Here is a 13,558-nt window from a genome sequence, read left to right on the forward strand (position 1 = left end):
TTTGTCTAGATAGAGGTGTGTGTGTGTGTACACTGGAAGTCAGAATACTTCTGTCAGACCGCTTGTGTGTGTGTGTGTGTGTGTGTGTACACACACACACACACAAGCGGTCTGACAGAAGTATTCTCTGACTTCCAGTGTCTGCCGCTGCTACAGCGTAACTCCTCCCTACCGCCCTCCTGTCCCGCTCCTGTCCCATTCACATGGTCCTCTTCTCCCTCCGCCACCACTGCTGTCCTCTGCCGCTGCCGAGCTTCGCTGCAGGATGCCGTCCTTCTCTCCCTCCGCCGCCGGCTACTGTCCTCTGCCGCTGTCGAGCTTCGCTGCAGGATGCCGTCCTTCTCTCCCTCCGCTGCCGGCTGCTGACCTTCGCTATATATCCATACATACATATACATATATACATACAGTATATATAAAAAAATATATATATATGTTCTTCAGTATTTATTATTACCTTTTTTTTATTTGGACCAACAATTTGTGTCATGGGACAAGCTTTCAAGAGTTTTCCTCTTCCTCAGGTCAAGCAATACCATAAATATATACGCACATAAACATGCGCACACAGTGAATATGTTTGTGTGTGCGCATGTTTATGTGTGCGTGTGCGCATGTTTGTGTGCGTGTGCATATGTGTGCGTGTGCGCATGTATATGTGCGTGTACGCATGTATACGTGTGTGCATGTTTGTGTGTGAATATATGTGCGTTTGCGCATGTATACGTGTGTGCATGTTTATGTGTACGTGTGTGCATGTTTATGTGTGCGTGTGTGCATGTTTATGTGTGCGTGTGCGCATGTTTGTGTGCGTGTGCGCATGTATGTGTGCGTGAGCGCATGTATGTGTGTATGTGTGCGAGTGCGCAGGTATACGTGTGTGCATGTATGTGTGCGTGTGCACGTGTATGTGTGCGCGTGCGCATGTATATGCGTGCGTGTGCATATATATCTATATCATACAAACACTCACAAAGGGGGTAAGCGCGGCCCTCCTACCCCAGCCGCCAAAGCTCCCTTACCCCCTCGCCGCTCCCTCCCCCCCCCCCGCTCCCTTACCCCCCCCCCCGCCTGCTCCCTTACCCCCCCCCCCCCGCCCGCTCCCTTACCCCCCCGGCCGCCAACTCCCCAGCCGCTGGGGGGCCAAGCAGCCTCGGATCTGCGCCAGTCCCACTCTCCACCACCTCTCACTCCCGTTGTGTGTGTGTGTGTGTGTGTGTGTAGGGACATTTTACTCCTGCCAACAATTTGTGCCTCACTTTCACCCCACCCTACCCCTGCCCTTCACCCCCCCTACCCCTGCCCTTCACCACCCCTGCCCTTCACCCCCCTCTACCCCTGCCCTTCACCCCCCCTACTACCCCTGCTCTTCACCCCCCCTAACCCTGACCTTCACCCACCCCTACCCTTCACCCACCCCTACCCCTGCCCTTCACCCCCCCTACCCCTGCCCTTCACCCCCCCCCACGCCTGCCCTTTGACTGACGCACGCACACACCCTGACTGACGCACTCACACACCCTGACTGACGCACGCACACACCCTGACTGACGCACGCACACACCCTGACTGACGCACGCACACACCCTGACTGACGCACGCACACACCCTGACTGACGCACGCACACACCCTGACTGACGCACGCACACACCCTGAGTGACGCACGCACAGACCCTGACTGACGCACGCACACACCCTGACTGATGCACGCACACACACCCTGACTGGCGTACGCACACAAACCCTGACTGGCGCACGCACACAAACCCTGACTGGCGCACGCACACAAACCCTGACAGCCACACGTACACACACTGACAGCCGCACGCACACACCCTGACTGACGCACGCACACACACTGACTGACTGACGCACGCACACACACACACACACACACACTGACTGATTGACGCACTGACTGACACACACACATACATACTGACGCACGCACACAACCCCTCACAGCCGCATGCACACAACCCCTCACAGCCACACAGACACACAGACACACAGACACACAGACACACAGACACACAGACACACAGACACACAGACACACAGACACACAGACACACAGACACACAGACACACAGACACACACACACACACACACACTGACACACACACACACACTGACACACACACACACACTGACTGACACACACTGACTGACACACACACACACACTGACTGACACACACACACTTACTGACGCGCGCGCTCGCACACCCCCACACCCACACACTGACTGACTGACTGACTGACTGCCGCACGCACACACTGACTGACTGACTGAGGCACACAAACACGCACACACTGACTGTGTGTGTGTGCGTCAGTCAGTCTGTGTGTGTGTTTGTGTTTCTGCGTCAGACTCACTGACGCGCGCGCACACACACTGACTGACTGACGCACACACAATGACTGATGCACACACAATGACTGACGCACACACACTGCATGAAGCTGTAAAGGAGGGAGGGGGGGAACTGGATTGATGTGAATAGGGGACAAACAGAGAGAGGGGGAGGGGTGAGGAGAGAGAGAGGAGCGGGAATATTACATCCCGGGCAACGCCGGGTCTCTCAGCTAGTATAAAATAAACGTAAAGAGAGGGTGCATACCATTCAATGATGGATACAAAAAAAGGAACAACAGGACAGTCACTCTTATACTCCCAGAAAGTGAATATATATATCATTTACGTGAATCACTATCCGTATTTGAAGTGTGTGTGTATATAAATATATATATACATACAAATGAGCATACAGTAATATTTCCATTTGCTATTTGCCTTGCTATGGAGGGTTTTTGTCACTTTTTTACTCACATAACTTCACATATACATACATATATATATATATATATATATATATATATATATATATATATATATATATATATGAAAAAATCATCTCAGTTGGCACACTGTAAACATAAGTAAGATGCTGATGCTTGCCCCATATGCACATGTAAAAAGTAGAATTTACCAGATTGGAGTCCGGAAAAAACGAGACAGCACACAGTCTTAGTAGTTCCAATGCAGTTGTAATCAAATAACATGGCACCACCTCCAACGTTTCGGTACACTCAACGTGACCTTCCTCAGGGACGTGCAATAAGTGAATGCTAATCCACCACCTTATATACCCAAACAAATCAAAATTAAATCAAACTCACCCGTGTAGGGGCAACTTTGCCCGCGAAATCGCGCTGCTGTGACACGCATGCATCTGCTGGAACGCATCGCCATCTTGGATCTATCAAAAACCTCCCCTTCAGCTACGGTGGCCTCAATGGTCTACTACCAGGCACGATCGCGCATGCGCGGACTTGTTTTGCTTCCTTATGTCGTGACACGCAAAGTACTGCTGACACGCATCGCCATATTGCTTCCCAGAGTGGTAGACAGTTGACCGAGCTACAGTGGCCGATTGGTGCATATTGCCACTCTAGTGGCGGTTCGCGCATGCGCGAACTTACACAGGCACCTCAATGCGCTAAATGTACTCTAGCGCAGGCTCTTTCTTCCTCAAAGGCTAACCCCACTGAGAATATGTCGGCACCCATATATGGACACGACCTTAGGGACCTATATGAGGATCTGTGATTATAAGTGCCCAAGCTACATAAAGCAAGGCACCTGGCCAATGGGGCCATTTAGGGAGACTATCTTATGTTGGCATGTTTAAAGCATGTTAGAATGTACTTGGTTATTTGCTTAATCATATACATAGAGTGACCCATTCCAGCATGAAGTCGCATAGCACACACAGCAACCTCACAAAAACCAATAAATTAAACAAAAAACAAAAAACATGTGTAATGATGTGTTCATCACTGTAAGATATATTGTTGTCAATGTCCCACTATAATAAATACTATAACTACAATGACTAAAATAGTCTAAAATCGAAAACAAGATACCAAGTATGGTCACACCAATCTATTCCTAAATAGAGTGACCAATGGGCTTTTAGTATATATGCCCAATGAGACAATTTGTAATTGACAAGAGTATGTCTATCCGGAGCCAACATTTATACTGTACTCCTTAAGCAAACTATGTCCTATGAACTGCTTGTAACCGACAGAACATTTTAATACGACATGTCAGAAATATAGAAGTCTCATATACTTCATGTAGTATCTACGATCTCGAAGCGGGACATGGAACAAACTTGATGCACACACCAACACCCTAAAGTGATAAAGTGAGAATGACAATACAAGGGCACATATAGAAATAACACATGCAGACGTGATGCAGAAATAACACAAAATGAACATTGACACGAAAAGACACATAGTTACAGAACAATAAGCAGTTGCTCATCAGCACAAAATCTCATAGTCCTGACTTCATTCATAGAAAACATCCTAGTGAAAAATCTTCGTTTAAGCCAAAAGGGGCAACAGTTTTTAGTTCAAAGATGTGCCTCGCTTCGCTTTGCAATAAAAGTCTGTTTCTATCACCCCCTCGTGCGAGCACTTGGACCTGTGAGATAGGCATACACCTGAACGTTGCCAATGAATGTTTAAAGTCCCTGAAATGTTTGGCAACAGGGAGACATTTGAACTCCAAATCTTTGGCGTCTGTAGATAATGCTTTACGAATTGTTGAACGATGGATGGCTATACGTTCTTTAAGCATTCGCACTGTCTTCCCAATATAGAGTAAACCACATGGGCATTTAATCAAATATATAACAAATTTTGATTCACAATTCAGATGTTGGTGAATTTTGATCTTAGTCCCATTATGTGGATGGCAATAGAAAGACCCCACCTGCATATATTGGCAATTTGTGCAACCCTTACACCTGTAGGCCCCAGGTTTCTGTGTTAACCAAGTTTTGTCCTTGCTATATTTGTCAGCAGGATCTGCTTGCGTGATCATGTCCCCAATTGACGGACCACGGCGAAAACAAAACAAGGGGGGTTCACGGAAAAATTTTCCTATTTTGTCATCATTGGCTAAGACATGCCAATTGTCTCTAATGCCACGTTGTATGCATGGGGACGCAGTGCTAAATGTGCTTATAACATTAAATCTTGAGCTGTTTGATTGCTCGCCCAGTTCGGTGTTGGTACGATCTGAATTCTCCCATCTGATCACACGATCCAGTGCATCTTTGACGTCGACCGGACTATAACCTCGCTCTAGGAACCTGTTAGCCATATTGATAAGCGCAGGTTCCAACTCATTATAGTCACTGGTGATTCGCTTCACCCGTAGTAGTTGTGAATACGGAAGCCCCTTCTTTAACGGGGCCGGGTGGTGGCTTGTGGCATAGAGCAATGTGTTTTTGTCAGTTACTTTCTGGTATAGCCTTGTGGCCAATTTGTCGCCTGCTTTGTATACCATCGTGTCCAAGAATGGAATTTCAAGTTCACTGTAACACAGCGTAAAACGTATCTTTGATGGAATATCGTTAAGACGGTTTACAAAGTCCTGCAATTCCACAGAAGAGCCACTCCAAACAATAAAAATATCATCAATGTAGCGTAAAAACTTTCTGATGTAGTGTGCATTGGGCGCATCGCATAAGATGTGGGTTTGCTCATACATGTCCATGTAAAGGTTCGCATATGATGGAGCCATGTTTGAGCCCATAGCTGTCCCACTGAGTTGGAGATAGTACGAATTTTCAAACCTAAAGAAATTTTTGTTTAGGATGACTTCTATCAGGAGTAGTAAAAATTCAGATGGTGGTCCAGTCTGCAAAGTGTTCGTTATCAACTTTCTCCTGATAGCCTCCAACCCCTCTTTGTGCGGAATATTCGTATAGAGGCTTGCTACGTCGAGGGTAGCCAATATGCACCCAGCTGGATTAAATGCTAGATCGTTAATATGCTCCATGAAGTTGGTAGTGTCTTTGACAAAAGTGGCCATACCCGCCACCAATGGTTGTAGATAAAAATCAACATACTGTGAAATCGGATGGCATAGTGATGTCCGAGCCGAGATGATTGGTCGACCTGGTGGGTGTGTTGTAGATTTGTGAATCTTGGGGATCGTGTACATGACAGGTATTTTTGGATGCTGTTGCGTAAGGAAACCGCCAGTGTCTTCCGAGATCCATCCATTGGATATACCCATTTGGATTATGGCATCAATTTCCCCTTTGTATGCCACAGTGGGATCCCTGCCCAACTGTTTGTACGTTTCAGTGTCTCCCAGTTGGCGCAACACCTCTTCTCTGTAATAGAGGTAATCCAAAATGACGATTCCGCCGCCTTTGTCGGCGGCCCGGATGATGATATTCTTGTTGTTTCTCAAAGACTTTATCGCCAATCTTTCGTCATTCGTCATATTGAAGAAGCTGGTCTTTTGTGTCTTAATCTTGCTTCTTGTGGCTTTACCTAAAAGGTTCATAAATGTTGCAATACTGGGATTAGACACCTGTGGATCAAACGTACTGCGTGGCCTGAAATGGGATCTCGCGTATTCAGGTGCTTGGTTGGCTTCTGATTTTGAAAAGAAGTCCTTAAGTTTAAGGTGTCTATTCAATTTAAAGAGGTCCACTTCCCACTTAAACGGGTCTTGCTTGTATGTTGGGACAAAGCCAAGACCTTTGTGTAAAACATTTAGCTCCGCCGACGAGAGGGTGTGCTTGGAAAGATTAAAAATTACCGTTTCCTGGGCTGTTGTTTTGGACCTCTCCCCCTGTTTGGGTAGCGCTCCGGATATCGTCGTCTTTCGGCCTCCTCGCCTGATTTTCCTCCAGCATCTCCGACTCCTATAGGCGGTTTGGCTCTCCCATCCGGGCCTTGTCCTAAAAAAGAAGAAGGTTCTGCAGACATGTTGTCACTGAAAGTGTCCGCGGCGTCCGAGAAGTCCGTATCACTGGTGTTGTACCCAGGCTTTCTATATCCCCCACGTCTTCGGCGGGACTGGCCCCTCTGCTGACCTTGCGCACCTGTGGGTAGATCACTTAGCCCCAGTAACCATCTGTATACCTTACGATCTTTGTAATCTGATTCAACAATTTTAAGTTTCTCTCTCTTATATTTAATAAGATTGTTTCTGTATGTATCTATGGAGGACTGTATTTTGTCCGTCCAATTCGTAGAGGTGTCTGTCTCTAAGGTAGTTCCATGTTTGGTGTAGATGGTATCTATCTCTTTTTTAATCTTGGTGATTTCCTTACTTGATTGATCAATTACAAGGATGATCAAGTCAAAAGCACATTTATTTAAAATTGCAATCCATCTTCTACAGAACTCTGGATCTGTTCTCCCTATGGTGGGCTGGTTTTTTATTCTAAACCCACGGGGTAGCAGTTTTTCCTTGTGATAATGCGACAGCGTCACACCGTGCAGATAATAATCAACTTCCCTCTTTTTTAATTTAATCAGGTCATTGTACACGTCACTCGCTCTTTCTGGTCCCAAAACAGATTCAAAGGATTCCGTATACCGGATGCTGGAAATCTCTGCCTCGCTAAAACTAGCTGACTCAGAGATGGCCGAAAAAACCCCAAACGTGTCTGCAAACTCCTCCATGTTATTTCTTTACGTGAATAAAATCAACATTCATTTATGATAAGGCTGTTAAAAATAAAGCCTCCACGGAATGGGCCAAAAACGCCGTGGGCCACACACTTTAACCCCTCATAGGGTACTTGATATCCTTTTGCTGGCAGGTGCCCAACTCATATAGTTACACATGAAAAAATCATCTCAGTTGGCACACTGTAAACATAAGTAAGATGCTGATGCTTGCCCCATATGCACATGTAAAAAGTAGAATTTACCAGATTGGAGTCCGGAAAAAACGAGACAGCACACAGTCTTAGTAGTTCCAATGCAGTTGTAATCAAATAACATGGCACCACCTCCAACGTTTCGGTACACTCAACGTGACCTTCCTCAGGGACGTGCAATAAGTGAATGCTAATCCACCACCTTATATACCCAAACAAATCAAAATTAAATCAAACTCACCCGTGTAGGGGCAACTTTGCCCGCGAAATCGCGCTGCTGTGACACGCATGCATCTGCTGGAACGCATCGCCATCTTGGATCTATCAAAAACCTCCCCTTCAGCTACGGTGGCCTCAATGGTCTACTACCAGGCACGATCGCGCATGCGCGGACTTGTTTTGCTTCCTTATGTCGTGACACGCAAAGTACTGCTGACACGCATCGCCATATTGCTTCCCAGAGTGGTAGACAGTTGACCGAGCTACAGTGGCCGATTGGTGCATATTGCCACTCTAGTGGCGGTTCGCGCATGCGCGAACTTACACAGGCACCTCAATGCGCTAAATGTACTCTAGCGCAGGCTCTTTCTTCCTCAAAGGCTAACCCCACTGAGAATATGTCGGCACCCATATATGGACACGACCTTAGGGACCTATATGAGGATCTGTGATTATAAGTGCCCAAGCTACATAAAGCAAGGCACCTGGCCAATGGGGCCATTTAGGGAGACTATCTTATGTTGGCATGTTTAAAGCATGTTAGAATGTACTTGGTTATTTGCTTAATCATATACATAGAGTGACCCATTCCAGCATGAAGTCGCATAGCACACACAGCAACCTCACAAAAACCAATAAATTAAACAAAAAACAAAAAACATGTGTAATGATGTGTTCATCACTGTAAGATATATTGTTGTCAATGTCCCACTATAATAAATACTATAACTACAATGACTAAAATAGTCTAAAATCGAAAACAAGATACCAAGTATGGTCACACCAATCTATTCCTAAATAGAGTGACCAATGGGCTTTTAGTATATATGCCCAATGAGACAATTTGTAATTGACAAGAGTATGTCTATCCGGAGCCAACATTTATACTGTACTCCTTAAGCAAACTATGTCCTATGAACTGCTTGTAACCGACAGAACATTTTAATACGACATGTCAGAAATATAGAAGTCTCATATACTTCATGTAGTATCTACGATCTCGAAGCGGGACATGGAACAAACTTGATGCACACACCAACACCCTAAAGTGATAAAGTGAGAATGACAATACAAGGGCACATATAGAAATAACACATGCAGACGTGATGCAGAAATAACACAAAATGAACATTGACACGAAAAGACACATAGTTACAGAACAATAAGCAGTTGCTCATCAGCACAAAATCTCATAGTCCTGACTTCATTCATAGAAAACATCCTAGTGAAAAATCTTCGTTTAAGCCAAAAGGGGCAACAGTTTTTAGTTCAAAGATGTGCCTCGCTTCGCTTTGCAATAAAAGTCTGTTTCTATCACCCCCTCGTGCGAGCACTTGGACCTGTGAGATAGGCATACACCTGAACGTTGCCAATGAATGTTTAAAGTCCCTGAAATGTTTGGCAACAGGGAGACATTTGAACTCCAAATCTTTGGCGTCTGTAGATAATGCTTTACGAATTGTTGAACGATGGATGGCTATACGTTCTTTAAGCATTCGCACTGTCTTCCCAATATAGAGTAAACCACATGGGCATTTAATCAAATATATAACAAATTTTGATTCACAATTCAGATGTTGGTGAATTTTGATCTTAGTCCCATTATGTGGATGGCAATAGAAAGACCCCACCTGCATATATTGGCAATTTGTGCAACCCTTACACCTGTAGGCCCCAGGTTTCTGTGTTAACCAAGTTTTGTCCTTGCTATATTTGTCAGCAGGATCTGCTTGCGTGATCATGTCCCCAATTGACGGACCACGGCGAAAACAAAACAAGGGGGGTTCACGGAAAAATTTTCCTATTTTGTCATCATTGGCTAAGACATGCCAATTGTCTCTAATGCCACGTTGTATGCATGGGGACGCAGTGCTAAATGTGCTTATAACATTAAATCTTGAGCTGTTTGATTGCTCGCCCAGTTCGGTGTTGGTACGATCTGAATTCTCCCATCTGATCACACGATCCAGTGCATCTTTGACGTCGACCGGACTATAACCTCGCTCTAGGAACCTGTTAGCCATATTGATAAGCGCAGGTTCCAACTCATTATAGTCACTGGTGATTCGCTTCACCCGTAGTAGTTGTGAATACGGAAGCCCCTTCTTTAACGGGGCCGGGTGGTGGCTTGTGGCATAGAGCAATGTGTTTTTGTCAGTTACTTTCTGGTATAGCCTTGTGGCCAATTTGTCGCCTGCTTTGTATACCATCGTGTCCAAGAATGGAATTTCAAGTTCACTGTAACACAGCGTAAAACGTATCTTTGATGGAATATCGTTAAGACGGTTTACAAAGTCCTGCAATTCCACAGAAGAGCCACTCCAAACAATAAAAATATCATCAATGTAGCGTAAAAACTTTCTGATGTAGTGTGCATTGGGCGCATCGCATAAGATGTGGGTTTGCTCATACATGTCCATGTAAAGGTTCGCATATGATGGAGCCATGTTTGAGCCCATAGCTGTCCCACTGAGTTGGAGATAGTACGAATTTTCAAACCTAAAGAAATTTTTGTTTAGGATGACTTCTATCAGGAGTAGTAAAAATTCAGATGGTGGTCCAGTCTGCAAAGTGTTCGTTATCAACTTTCTCCTGATAGCCTCCAACCCCTCTTTGTGCGGAATATTCGTATAGAGGCTTGCTACGTCGAGGGTAGCCAATATGCACCCAGCTGGATTAAATGCTAGATCGTTAATATGCTCCATGAAGTTGGTAGTGTCTTTGACAAAAGTGGCCATACCCGCCACCAATGGTTGTAGATAAAAATCAACATACTGTGAAATCGGATGGCATAGTGATGTCCGAGCCGAGATGATTGGTCGACCTGGTGGGTGTGTTGTAGATTTGTGAATCTTGGGGATCGTGTACATGACAGGTATTTTTGGATGCTGTTGCGTAAGCCCATTGGTCACTCTATTTAGGAATAGATTGGTGTGACCATACTTGGTATCTTGTTTTCGATTTTAGACTATTTTAGTCATTGTAGTTATAGTATTTATTATAGTGGGACATTGACAACAATATATCTTACAGTGATGAACACATCATTACACATGTTTTTTGTTTTTTGTTTAATTTATTGGTTTTTGTGAGGTTGCTGTGTGTGCTATGCGACTTCATGCTGGAATGGGTCACTCTATGTATATGATTAAGCAAATAACCAAGTACATTCTAACATGCTTTAAACATGCCAACATAAGATAGTCTCCCTAAATGGCCCCATTGGCCAGGTGCCTTGCTTTATGTAGCTTGGGCACTTATAATCACAGATCCTCATATAGGTCCCTAAGGTCGTGTCCATATATGGGTGCCGACATATTCTCAGTGGGGTTAGCCTTTGAGGAAGAAAGAGCCTGCGCTAGAGTACATTTAGCGCATTGAGGTGCCTGTGTAAGTTCGCGCATGCGCGAACCGCCACTAGAGTGGCAATATGCACCAATCGGCCACTGTAGCTCGGTCAACTGTCTACCACTCTGGGAAGCAATATGGCGATGCGTGTCAGCAGTACTTTGCGTGTCACGACATAAGGAAGCAAAACAAGTCCGCGCATGCGCGATCGTGCCTGGTAGTAGACCATTGAGGCCACCGTAGCTGAAGGGGAGGTTTTTGATAGATCCAAGATGGCGATGCGTTCCAGCAGATGCATGCGTGTCACAGCAGCGCGATTTCGCGGGCAAAGTTGCCCCTACACGGGTGAGTTTGATTTAATTTTGATTTGTTTGGGTATATAAGGTGGTGGATTAGCATTCACTTATTGCACGTCCCTGAGGAAGGTCACGTTGAGTGTACCGAAACGTTGGAGGTGGTGCCATGTTATTTGATTACAACTGCATTGGAACTACTAAGACTGTGTGCTGTCTCGTTTTTTCCGGACTCCAATCTGGTAAATTCTACTTTTTATATATATATATATATATATATATATATATATATATATATATATATATATATATATATATATATATATATATATATATATATATATATATATATATATATATATATATATATATATATATATATGCAGTGGAAGTGTATTGTGTGTATTTACCTACACACTCACTCCACATTTCAGTAACATACATATACATCTAAATAATATTCACATATACACGTTTGCTATAAATGGAATTATTACAATTTTACATTATATACACGTGCAATGAATGGAATAAACACTGTAATAAGTTTGAAATCGCCTATCCGAGCTGCTATGCATGGCTGATCCCTTTTCTCCAGCTTCCTTGAATGTACTACTGTATGAGGAAGATCATGTGACCAGATGCTAGTGCACGTTTAGAGAGAGGGAGGGCAGTGCTGTCAAAGGGGTGTGCCTGGGTTTGTGACAGGCCATGAAGGGGCAGTGCCTTAGCAAATGCTTGTTAAAATAGAATACAAGAAAATTGGTCTTTCAAAGTTGTTTTTTTAAAAACCGAAAATGCTAAAAGTATTTTTTCTTACTACAGAACTGATTTATTAAAAAAACCACACATGCAGGATATAGACTGAACTGCAGCTTTAATACCCCAAATTCTTTGACAGGGTATTTGAACAGTAGAGAAAAAAACTGTAGTGTAGCACTGGAGCGGCAAGAAGGGGCTTGTCTACTGTGAGAGAGAGCTAAAAGTAGAAGCTTGTCAAACGCCAAAGACCACAGAAGGTCACCCTACAGTCTCCATATGAATCCTTCTGAGAAGTTCTGGGAGATAATGGCACCAGAAGCCATACCTTGTGTCTTAATGACACTCTTTAATTCAGGGCTCATCAAGTCCCTGTGAACAATCAACAGGCCAGGCTTTCAGGACAACCCAAACGTAAACACAGACAAGACAGTGACCGAGGTCACATGAGTCCCTTGTTAGCACGCACTCATGGTGCAATAATAATTAAATAGGAGGGGATAAAGTGATCCTCAGAGAAGCCTCACATGCACCACCAACCACCCACAAATAATGGGGCTATATGGCGATAGGACGTCTAACCTGTTAAAATTAAAAATATTAAATATTTTATTGAAATAATCAAATGCCGAAACAAGTGAACGTATGTATAAGTGGTATAAAAATAGAATTAAAATGAATCCCCAGATAGGGAGGTGTTAGGACGAGAAATGGTAGTGGGGATGGTAGTGGCAGCTCAGAGTACAAATGCGTAATGAACGCTGTTGCCACACACAAGATATACCCTCTAGTATAACTACCAGGTGGCTAGGTGGTATATAGTAAATACACAGTGTGAGCACAGTATATACCACTCACTGATACCTCGCTTACAGGTAGATATAGTTGTAATAAAACAAACACAGTGTAATATGTGTAAATGATACTTGTATAAGTAAATGATACCTGTATACCACAGTCCACCTCATACAGCAGCTAAACGTGGACAGTACATAGGCTGAGTGTGCAAATACAGTATACATCAACCCTATTATATAACAGTCCAAATCATTAGATCGTGCAGGCTGTAGATACCAGTATCTGGCTGTAAATAGCAATCGAGCAAATGATACAACCGTGTCTGCTGCTGAGGTGGAAACAATCCACCTACTCCTAGCACCAACCCTCATGCGGACGCCACCGATGTGACGTCACAACACCCCGACGCACGTTTCGTGTCACGAGAC

The 13,558-nt window shown here is 44.3% G+C and overlaps 1 protein-coding gene across 2 annotated transcripts in view; it reads right to left on the reverse strand.

The window, feature by feature from the left end:
* Window positions 1–13,558, reverse strand: part of LOC142493291 (presenilin-2-like) — a 57,869-nt gene that overhangs the window by 39,609 nt on the left and 4,702 nt on the right. The window lies entirely within an intron of this gene.

Source organism: Ascaphus truei, chromosome 4 (assembly GCF_040206685.1).
Source record: "Ascaphus truei isolate aAscTru1 chromosome 4, aAscTru1.hap1, whole genome shotgun sequence".
Classification (NCBI taxonomy): domain Eukaryota; kingdom Metazoa; phylum Chordata; class Amphibia; order Anura; family Ascaphidae; genus Ascaphus; species Ascaphus truei.